The sequence below is a fragment of the Phocoena sinus genome, chromosome 11 (assembly GCF_008692025.1).
Source record: "Phocoena sinus isolate mPhoSin1 chromosome 11, mPhoSin1.pri, whole genome shotgun sequence".
Classification (NCBI taxonomy): domain Eukaryota; kingdom Metazoa; phylum Chordata; class Mammalia; order Artiodactyla; family Phocoenidae; genus Phocoena; species Phocoena sinus.
In genome coordinates this window covers 18,426,499-18,436,264 of record NC_045773.1, presented here as the reverse complement: position 1 = coordinate 18,436,264, position 9,766 = coordinate 18,426,499, and the positions used below count along the sequence as shown (strand labels likewise).

General features: G+C 46.3%; 1 long non-coding RNA gene across 1 annotated transcript; it reads left to right on the top strand.

Annotated features, from left to right (window-relative positions):
- The first annotated feature begins 969 nt into the window (after positions 1-969).
- On the top strand, positions 970-7,986 carry LOC116761980. The gene is made up of 3 exons (XR_004352188.1): positions 970-1,111; positions 5,563-5,657; positions 7,596-7,986. It is a non-coding gene; the product is annotated as an uncharacterized LOC116761980 (long non-coding RNA).
- Positions 7,987-9,766: the final 1,780 nt, after the last annotated feature.

Below are 9,766 nucleotides of genomic sequence, written 5' to 3'. Positions count from 1 at the left end.
TGAACTGCACAGGTCTACTTATATGCAGATTCTTTTCAATTGTAAATACTACAGCATTACGAGGCCCTCCAAGATGCAGAACCACGGATACGGATAGGGAGGAAACACCAATAGGGAGGGCCTAGGAAAAATGACAGGCGGACTTTCCACTTTGCAGAGGACTGGCACTCCTCACCCTCACACTGCTCGAGGTCAACTGTATAGAGAAGAGAAACCTATCCTCCTGCATCAGCAATGCAGTCACAGCTTGGGGCTTCCTGTGGGAAGTAGCCCTTTTTCCCCTCCTTGCATGTTCCTCCCCTAAGCACTGAGAGATACAGACATTTCTGACACATTGTATCTGGGATTCCCTCCACTGTGTTCAGCACTGATCAATCAGACAGATAAATATTCAGGATTGCACGGGCCAGACTCTGTTCCCACTGAATGGCCACCCTACTCTCCACCTTCCTTGCTAACATACCTGATTTTATATACCTCCTTCAGAGCAGCTTCATCCTTCAGGAGAAACCCAAGCTATCCCCAGAGTGTGGCTCTTTTTCAGTCAAAGGCAATCCTGGTATCTCCACTGCCGTCACCAATAAACGGTTTAGAAATGGATATGAGATGCAGTGCCGGCCAGGGGGATGTGAAGAGGCATGTGGGAAACACGTCTTTGCTCAGGAAAAGAGACGTGTGGTGGATGCCGGGTGCACCACCCAGACCCCCCTTTAGGACAGAAGCTCTCACTCCTGCACCTTCCAAGAGGTCTGTGGCCAAGGTTAAGCCCAAATCCAGTGACTGGTCCATGTAGAAGCACATAGGTCCAGCCTCTTGTCTCAACTTGGGAAACTGAGGATCCAACCAGCTCCAGGGTGCCCTGTGCGGTCACCTGAGGCCTCTGTGCGACTGCATCTCAGCTCAATTCCTCTTGCTGGCCAGTCCTGTCTGTCACTCCCCATCAGGTCCTGTTCCTGAGAGCAATCATCCGTCACCTCCCTGCATGCAAATTTCCATTTTAGGAACTGCTCCAAGTCCATGTGGGAGAAGTTGCTGCTTTCTGCACAGGGAACTACAGTTGCTGCTTTCTGCACAGGGAACTACAGAGCCCCGAGGGAACCAACGTAAGAAGGTAAGTCAACAATCTCAGGATGACAGAGCAAAAAGATGGTAAGAACCTGCATCTTTAATGTTGTCGTGGAGCCACTAAATTAAGCCACTCTGCAACTGTCCTACTTCCCGACAATAAACATTCCTTGTCAATCCAGTTAATAATACTGTATTATATTTTTGAAAGATGCTAAGAGAGTAGACCTTAAGAGTTCTCATCATAAGAAAAAAAATTATAACTATCTGTGGTGATGGACTATAACTAAACTTACTCCGGTAGTCATTTCACAATATACACATATATCAAATCATTACGTTATACACCTAAAACTAACACAGTGTTATGTGTCAATCACGTCTCAAGTAAAAATGAATAAAAATAGAATATTCCTTGCTGATAAAGCCTCTTTTAGTTTGGTTTATATTACTTGCAGCCAAAATCATTTGAAATCATATACAGCATAGGAGTAGTAGGCAAAAGGAAATACTCCAAGACAGAGAAGAAATGCTTCTGAGAACAGCATGGGTTCCAGAAATCCAGCACTTAGGTGACCAGCCAGGACACTCCTCCAATTTCTGGTGAAGTTCCCTATCTTAACCACACTGTGACTTCCTCTCTTCTTTTCATGCCACTGTTACCCAGCAAAGCCAGAGACTAAGAAGTAGTGGGCGTTTGTGTGCACAATTCCGAGAAAAAAGGAAGCTGCAGACAGTCCCTTAACACCTTGCAATTCACACACCAGCCACGCCTCTATTTTGCTTTCCTTCTTTTTCTTGTTGTTTAGAAAAAAGGAGCAGAGAAGCATGTCAGGCCAGGAAAGGCTAACTCATCCCAAGTGATGTCTACCTTGTAAGTATAATGAAATACTACAGGATGCTCAAAAAATATTTATACGGTTTTGCTCCCTTGTGATAAAACGAACTACTCAGCTACATCCCCAGCCAGGAGATGTGTCAGTGACTCTCTCCTGAAAGTCAGAGGTACCTTTGGCACATGAGCTGCTGTCACTGAGCTAAAGATCAGACAAGCTGCACATTAGGGAGCTGTTATGGTATGCATGTTTGTGTCACCCCCAAATTCATATGGTGAAGCCTGAATTCCCAAGGTGATGGCTTTTGGAGGCTGGACCTCTGGGAGGTAATCAAATCATGAGGGTGGAACCCTCATAATGAGGTTGGTGCCCTTAAAGGAAGAGACTTGACAGAACTTGCTTTAATCTCTCTCTCTCTTTCTCTCTCTCTTTTCTACCTCTGTCTCTATCTTTACCTCACATCCACGTGAGGACAAGCAAGAATGCAGTTGTCTATAAGCCAGGAAGTGGGCCCTTACCAGACATCAGACTACTAGCATCTTAATCCTGGACTTCCCAGCCTCCAAAACCATGAGAAATAAATGTTTATTTATTTATTTTTGAGGTGATTTAAAAAGAAAAAAAAAATTATTTATTTTTGGCCGCTTTGGGTCTTCGTTGCTGTGCGCAGGCTTTCTCTAGTTGCGTCGAGTGGCGGCTACTCTTCGTTGCGGTGCATGGGCTTCTCATTGCAGTGGCTTCTCTTGTTGCGGAGCACCGGCTCTAGGCGCGCGGTCTTCAGTAGTTGTGGCACATGGGCTCAGTAGTTGTGGCTCACGGACTCTAGAGCGCAGGGTCAGTAGTTGTGGCGCACGGGCCTAGTTGCTCTGCAGCATGTGGGATCTTCCTGGACCAGGGCTCGAACCCGTGTCCCCTGCATTGGCAGGCGGATTCTTAACCACTGTACCACCAGGGAAGCCCGAATGTTTAGTGTTTAAGCCACCCCGTCTATGCTATTTTTGTTGTAGCAGCCCAAAGTAAGACAACAACCAAACATGCAACTCAAGCCTGTGGCTTCTCCAGTCTGAGTCCTTTTTTTCACCACTTATATAGAAGATTAAGATCAAGCCTCTGGAATCAAACAGCCTAGGGTTAAGTCCTAGACCTTGGATAAGTTATTTAACTCTCCTCAACTTATTTCAACCTCTATAAAATGGGAAAACTAATAGTAACAGTGAGCTTAGGCTAAATGATGATGCAGTAACAAACAACCCCCAAATCGCAGTGGATTGCAACAATTAGAGTTTATGGCTTCCTAGACTCACATGTCCATCGTGGGCTGGCTGTGGCTTGGCTTTGTGGGATCTTTATTCTGTGATGCAGGCAGGCAGCCTGCATTTGGGGACACTGCCAACCTCGTGGCAGAGGAAAAGAGACCCTGGCAGAACTACATAATGACTGTGAAAGCTTCTGCTTAGAAGTCATGCTACACAGCCCCAACTTGTCACACGGCCAAGACTGAAGCAATACGGTGGAAAGTAAAATCCTCCCACGGAGAGGATGGGCCAATGTTTTGAATAATAATATAATCTACCAAACAAAAAGACACAACAGTTACAGGAATCGAAGGTTAGGGGCATATTTAAGTATTCGAAAAGCTAGCTATCATAAATATTAGGGCCACCATTTCAAGTTCTAAGTTACTTAGGCCAAGGAACTTTTTACAAAGGGGCCCTCCTACTCAGTAGTCACTTAGATTACGCCTCTGAAAGCCCTAACTCTATTTAGAGAGTATGTGGATTATTAGGTACTATGAATCAGTGACCAAGTAAATAAAATTGATTCAACTGTAAAACGGGACTAGAAGTAATGTCTACCTCCTAGTGATGCTAGGAAGATGAAATAAGATAATCCACACAATGGTCCATGAAAGATGGCTGCGCACTCTTGGTGAATTTGCCCATTGCAAGTGGAGTCTAATTCCCTTCACCTTCGATCAGCTGGTTTTCATGATCAATAGAATGTGGCAGAAGTTTCAGGACTTCCGAAGCTAGGTCATAAGGAGCCTTGCAGCTTCTGCCCAGCCCTCCTAGAACACTTGTTCTTGGACCACTGAGCTGCCCATAAGGGGTAAAGGGCTCCAGCTGGAACCCAGTCTTCTAGCTGTCTGGCCCAAGTGCCAGAGATTTGAGTCAAGCCACCTCGAAGCCATGTAGAGCGTAAGACTGGCCCGGCTGAGCCCTGCCTAAATCCGTGGCCCACAAAATCGTAAGATGATCAAATGGTTGTTTGAGCCACTGAATTTTAGCACAGTTTGCTATTCAGCAATAGATAACCAGGACACATGCAAGCCTGTAGCAGTGTGTCTGACTCACGGTTGATTCAGAAAATATTCTAGTGTAATGAGATCATAGGCAAACTCCCAACTCGTCTTCCCCTTCCAGTGTGGAAGCCTGTGAAACTTAGAACTGAGAAAAGGAGGTAAAGAAGCATCTTGAGTCAAATGTTTCAGGAGCAGTTTCCTCAACTTCCCCTAAATGTAAAGAAAAGAGGAAGAATATCCCTAAGGTCCACAAAAGGAGCCTTAAACATGTAAGACTCCTAACTTGAGGAAGATCAGAAATCTCGTGATTTCCCTTAGGTATGCTTGTGTCTAAACCCTTAAAGGAAGTAAAAATTCAACATTTTTAATTCCCTTAAAACTTCAGGGAAAACTGCCGCACTGATATGATGCCCCATGCTGACCGGTGAGGACACATGCCCTTTCACACCCACCACACTCCTTCAGGACACTGTGTACCTCATTTGGAGAAGCAATGATCTAGATTCTAGAGTTGGAAAATTCCCCTATTCAAGAATAAATAAGCAAATATGTCTGGGCTGGTGCCAACCCTTTTGTTGTTGATTTGTTTGTTCTTTATTTTTTGGCCGTGCTGTGTGGCATATAGGATCCTAGTTTTTTCCCTGACCAGGGATCGAATCCATGCCTCCTGCACTGGAAGCATGGAGTCCTAACCATTGGACCACCAGGGAATCCCTGTTTGTTCTCTTGACATGGGGAATTGGCCATTTGAGATGGAGATTGAGACAGCAATGCCACGAGTTCAGCAAATACCACCTCCTTTTCTACCTGGGGACACAGCTACACCATATTTCCCAGTGTCCCCTGCAGAGAGACAGGATCATATGACAGATCTGGTCCATGGAATGTAGGCAGCAGTGATGGACACCCCTTCCTGGCCTGGGCCCTAGTAGACTTCCTATGTGACCTTCCAAGACCCTAGGGGATGAAAAACCCAAGGGTGGAGGGGGCCTGGCTCCCTGAATGACTGAGTAGAGCAGACTCAACCCACTGGCCAGCTCCACCAGCACTGGACTATGGCCTCAGCGAGAAATAAGCCTTTGGTTCGTTACACCATGAGGTTGAGGGGTATTTGTTGCAGGAGTGAGCCTTTCTTAACTAACACAAAGGTATGGGGTAGGAAGCGTGTTGCGCTCTTCTCCCAGCTCCACAACGAGCAAACCACAGTCAGAAGGCCGTTGTCAGAGAATTTAGCAACAGCAGTTAAACTGTGTCACAACTCCCAGAAGAAAGGAAAGAGACTCAGAGGGCTGGCCCTGCCCTCCCTAGTCTCCTAAGGGTACGAAGCAGGAATCTTCTATTCTCTCTTTCTCTCTGCAGGGGAACAGCAGGCATATATCTAGCACATCACGTTCTGCTGGCTCCACTGACAAGAAGATGAAATTCTATCACTCATCCGACAGGATACCGCACAGGTGACTAGTTTAATCCCTGAGGCCTCTTTAGAAGGAGAATCCTCTCCTTTCTCGGCAATTCCTCCCTTTCCTCAGCCTTGTTTCCATGAAGCAAGACAGTCAGTCGTACTCAGATCAGCTCAGCAGGGAACAGATATTCTTGGAGTGATTCTTCCCCAGTTTGGTGGACTGAATTGAATAGCTATTTATCAGAGTTCAAAATGGTGTCTTTTGCATAACACGGCCTTGGGACTATACCCTGGAAATCACTCTGTCCAGTATGCAGCAAAGGGACGTTCTTGTGTTGAGAGGGACAGGGTGTACCAGGACCTGGGCAGGACCAGGCAAGATGAAGAGCTTTGGCAGAGGAAGAAATTAGCATCTGCTACCGATTTCTTCAGCTTTGGGGACTTGGATGTCCTTGGCCACCTTTCCCTAGAAACTGGAATCCCAGAGGTTAACGTAGTGAGTGACGTGGAAAGGAGAGAGCCCAAACCTAGAGATCACATAGAGCTAGGTTTGACTGCCAGCTCCAGCACGGACTACCAGCTGTGTGACCTAGGGATATAACTCAACTTCTCTGAGATCCTGCTTTTACACCTGGAAGATGGGGACTGAGGAAACCTATCTCATAGAGTCCTTAAGAAGGGTGAATGAAATAGTGAGTAAAATGCCTGTCGTCACAGTCGCCCTTCCCCCCGATCCCTCTTCAATATCTGGAACCACACGTTTTGGGTTCTTCAAAGTCACTACTCCCTTTAAATCCTCAAAATTGACCTCCCTATCTTACTGCTCCTCACTGGCCACTGTATGACATTTGCAATGGAAAGAAGCTAGGAAAACAAGCTTGAGACCAGAGTAGAAGCCACTGTAGACCTGGTAGCTGGAGCTACCTAGTATCTTAGGGGTTAGCAGCCCCAGTTAACACTTAAAAGAGCCCCTGTATAACACCCAATCCCCCAACCACCCCGATCTCTACCCTGCACTAGCGCAACAGGAGGAAATCAGAGGCTGGCTAGCAGACCATACCATATCCTCCTGGCATATCTAAAATGCATGGCCAGGTTGCAAATAGATAGCACGTGCCCCTCTACTGTCTAGTCCTACACCTGTGGCAGACGTCACAAATCAATCACAGCACTCTTCCCCACTGATCCCAGACAAGTCAGCACAATCTTTCCCCACAGAGTACCCCAGCAGACACCACCAACCAATCAAAAACATCATGCAAGTAGGAACCTCTTTATCAAACCATAAACATTTGCCCTCCAGAGTGGCTGAGCCATGGAGGGTGAACAGGAAGCCAGGGAGACACAGTAAGGAGGAAACCACGATGTATCGCTGAGCTGCCAAGTGCTCACAAGAACCCATTCATAAGTGCTAAGAAAATCTGGATGAAACCATGCAATTAGTCATGGAATCCAGGTCTGAAGGGCTCTTTCCAAAGCACAATTTCTGCACTTTCTCTGTATTGCTTGCTGGGCATTGACTTCCCTGTGGCAAGGACGTTTTCTCCAGAGGATGAGCAAAGCATAAAGAGAGGGGGGTCATTTTCACACAGGTCCAGGCATCATTAGCCAATCTGTTAACTAAACACAGGTGTCAGCAAGGGCAGTTAACCAGAGCTCATCCCACCTACAGGACTGTTAACAAGACAGTGACATATAGCCCAGGGTGTTAAATCTTCCATGGCAGGAATCCTTGTCTCTGGTGAATGGCCGTGAATCAACCAAACGGGATATGCCGGGATGTTTAAGACGGTTGTATATTTATTTATGAGTGAATGACCAGGTCAGTATTTCTGCCAGTTACCTTTATAGTTTTTATAAGATTTGGATAATGCTTATTTACCGCCCATACCACTTCCCATTCACAACGGAGCTTTGTGGGACATTTAGAGACGTTTCTAATGTTTTCTGCTGGTCTCTCTGGCATGAATAAAAGGATCTGTTTTCTTAGGGTTTCTCCAAGGAACTCATGCGAAGCTAACTTGGATGATAAAATGGTATCATTTCAAACATCTTCATGAACGGATTATATTATTTGAACCTTTTCAGGGGAAGAGATTAATCATGTGGTTTGCATCACCAACCTTATAATTTTAATAACAAGGCTGGTCACTTGAAGAGCCAAAATACATCTTTTACAATGAAATATGCTACATTAGGAAAATATCTTGTGTTTCTACTGTTGGACTGTGCTGATGTCATTGGCAATCCAAGGGGTGAATTTGTTTCCAGAATGGGCAATATCTACCCGAGATGAAACTCTATCGTTTACTGGTACTGTGAACTACAATATTAATAGCTTCCATTTACTGAAAGTTTATTTTGATCAGACCGTATGCACAGTGTCTCAAGCCAGAGGGTAGAACCCATATCCCGTATTATGCAGATGAAGACACCAAGGCTTCAATGAATACTGTGGTACATGTCATGGAAGCAACCTGAGTGTCCATCGACAGACAAATGGATAAAGAAGACGTGGCACATATATACAATGGAATATTACTCAGCCATAAAAAGAAACGAAATTGAGTTATTTGTAGTGAGGTGGATGGACCTGGAGCCTGTAATACAGAGTGCAGTAAGTCGGAAAGAGAAAAACAAATACCGTATGGTAACACATATATATGGAATCCAAGAAAAAAATGGTTCTGATGAACCTAGGGGCAGGACACGAATAAAGACACAGATGTAAAGAATGGACTTGAGGACATGGGGAGGGGGAAGGGGAAGCTGAGATGAAGTAAGAGAGTGGCATGGATGTATGTACACTACCAGATGTAAAATAGATAGCTAGTGGGAAGCAGCCACATAGCACAGGGAGATCGGCTCTGTGCTTTATGACCACCTAGAGGGATGGAATAGGGAGGGTGGGAGGGAGACGCAAGAGGGAGGGGATATGTGGATATACGTATACATATAGCTGATTCACTTTGTTGTACGGCCAAAACTAACACAACACTGTAAAGCAATTATACGCCAATGAAGATGTAAAAAAAAAAAGAAAAAGAAACTGAGGCTCCACATTGGTAACTAACATCCCTCAAGGCCCGCAGGTAGTACTGAAAGAAGCGGGACTCACAGACACATTGGTCCAATGCCCAGGCTCGTCCCTCTCCAGCTATGCTCTGCTGTCCTCGTGGCCTCTGCCTTCAGATACCCTCCTCCCCCAAGTTACTTTACATTGCCAAATCCATGAGAAAAAAAAAATCAAACTGGCTGCCACATACCATGGAGACATACAAAAAGCTAATTGACTGCAACTCTTATGTTCCAGCCTACGCTTGCAGTGGCAGGGGAAGTCATCTCAGCCATGCAGACGGCGACCCACTGGTTTGAAGCGGCGCCAGGGGCCGGGCTGTCCAGCTCAGAGGAGCCAGGTGCAGACCCTCACCTCCTGCCTGCCCTTTGCCCAGTGCGCTCATGTCCCCCATGTCTCTCACGTCCGGTCCTCTGCCAAACAGCTTCAGGACAGCATCTCTGCCATCATCACCATCATCACAAACCCCACTGGCAGCCTTATAACCGCTCACTCTACGGCACATTGGACGTGCCGGGCAAGCAGTGCTATTTATATATAATATGGGGCTCTATATCAGATGTGCCTGTTCTCATTTTATTCTCCCCACCTCTGGAAGTAAGGAGAGTATTCCACCCATCTGACACGCGAGGAAACTGAGGTTTCACTTGGGTCTGTCTAAAGTCACACAACAAGAAGGTAGAAAAGCTGGGGACAGGACTTCTCCGGTGGTCCAGTGGTAAAGACTCCGTGCTTCCACTGCAGGGGGCACGGGTTCAATCCCTGGTCGGGGACCTAAGATCCCACAAGCCTTGGGATGGAGCCAAAAAAAAGCAAACCAGAAAAGCTGGGGACTGGGATCCAGGCTGCTACCTCAGAGCCCAGGCATTTACCCTCGTATGGTAGAGGCTGAGAACCCTTCTCCAAAAAGACAAAGTGACACCCTCCTAGCACAAACCCATAGGTGGTCTCGGCGCTGGGATGATAACCTGGGCTCTCTCCTCATTCTAGAACTTTCTCCACCATGCCACACTGCCCCAACCTCTCTCCCTTTTTATTCCCCAGCAACTGGGCACAGACTGTTGGCGTGCCCTATATCAGGAACT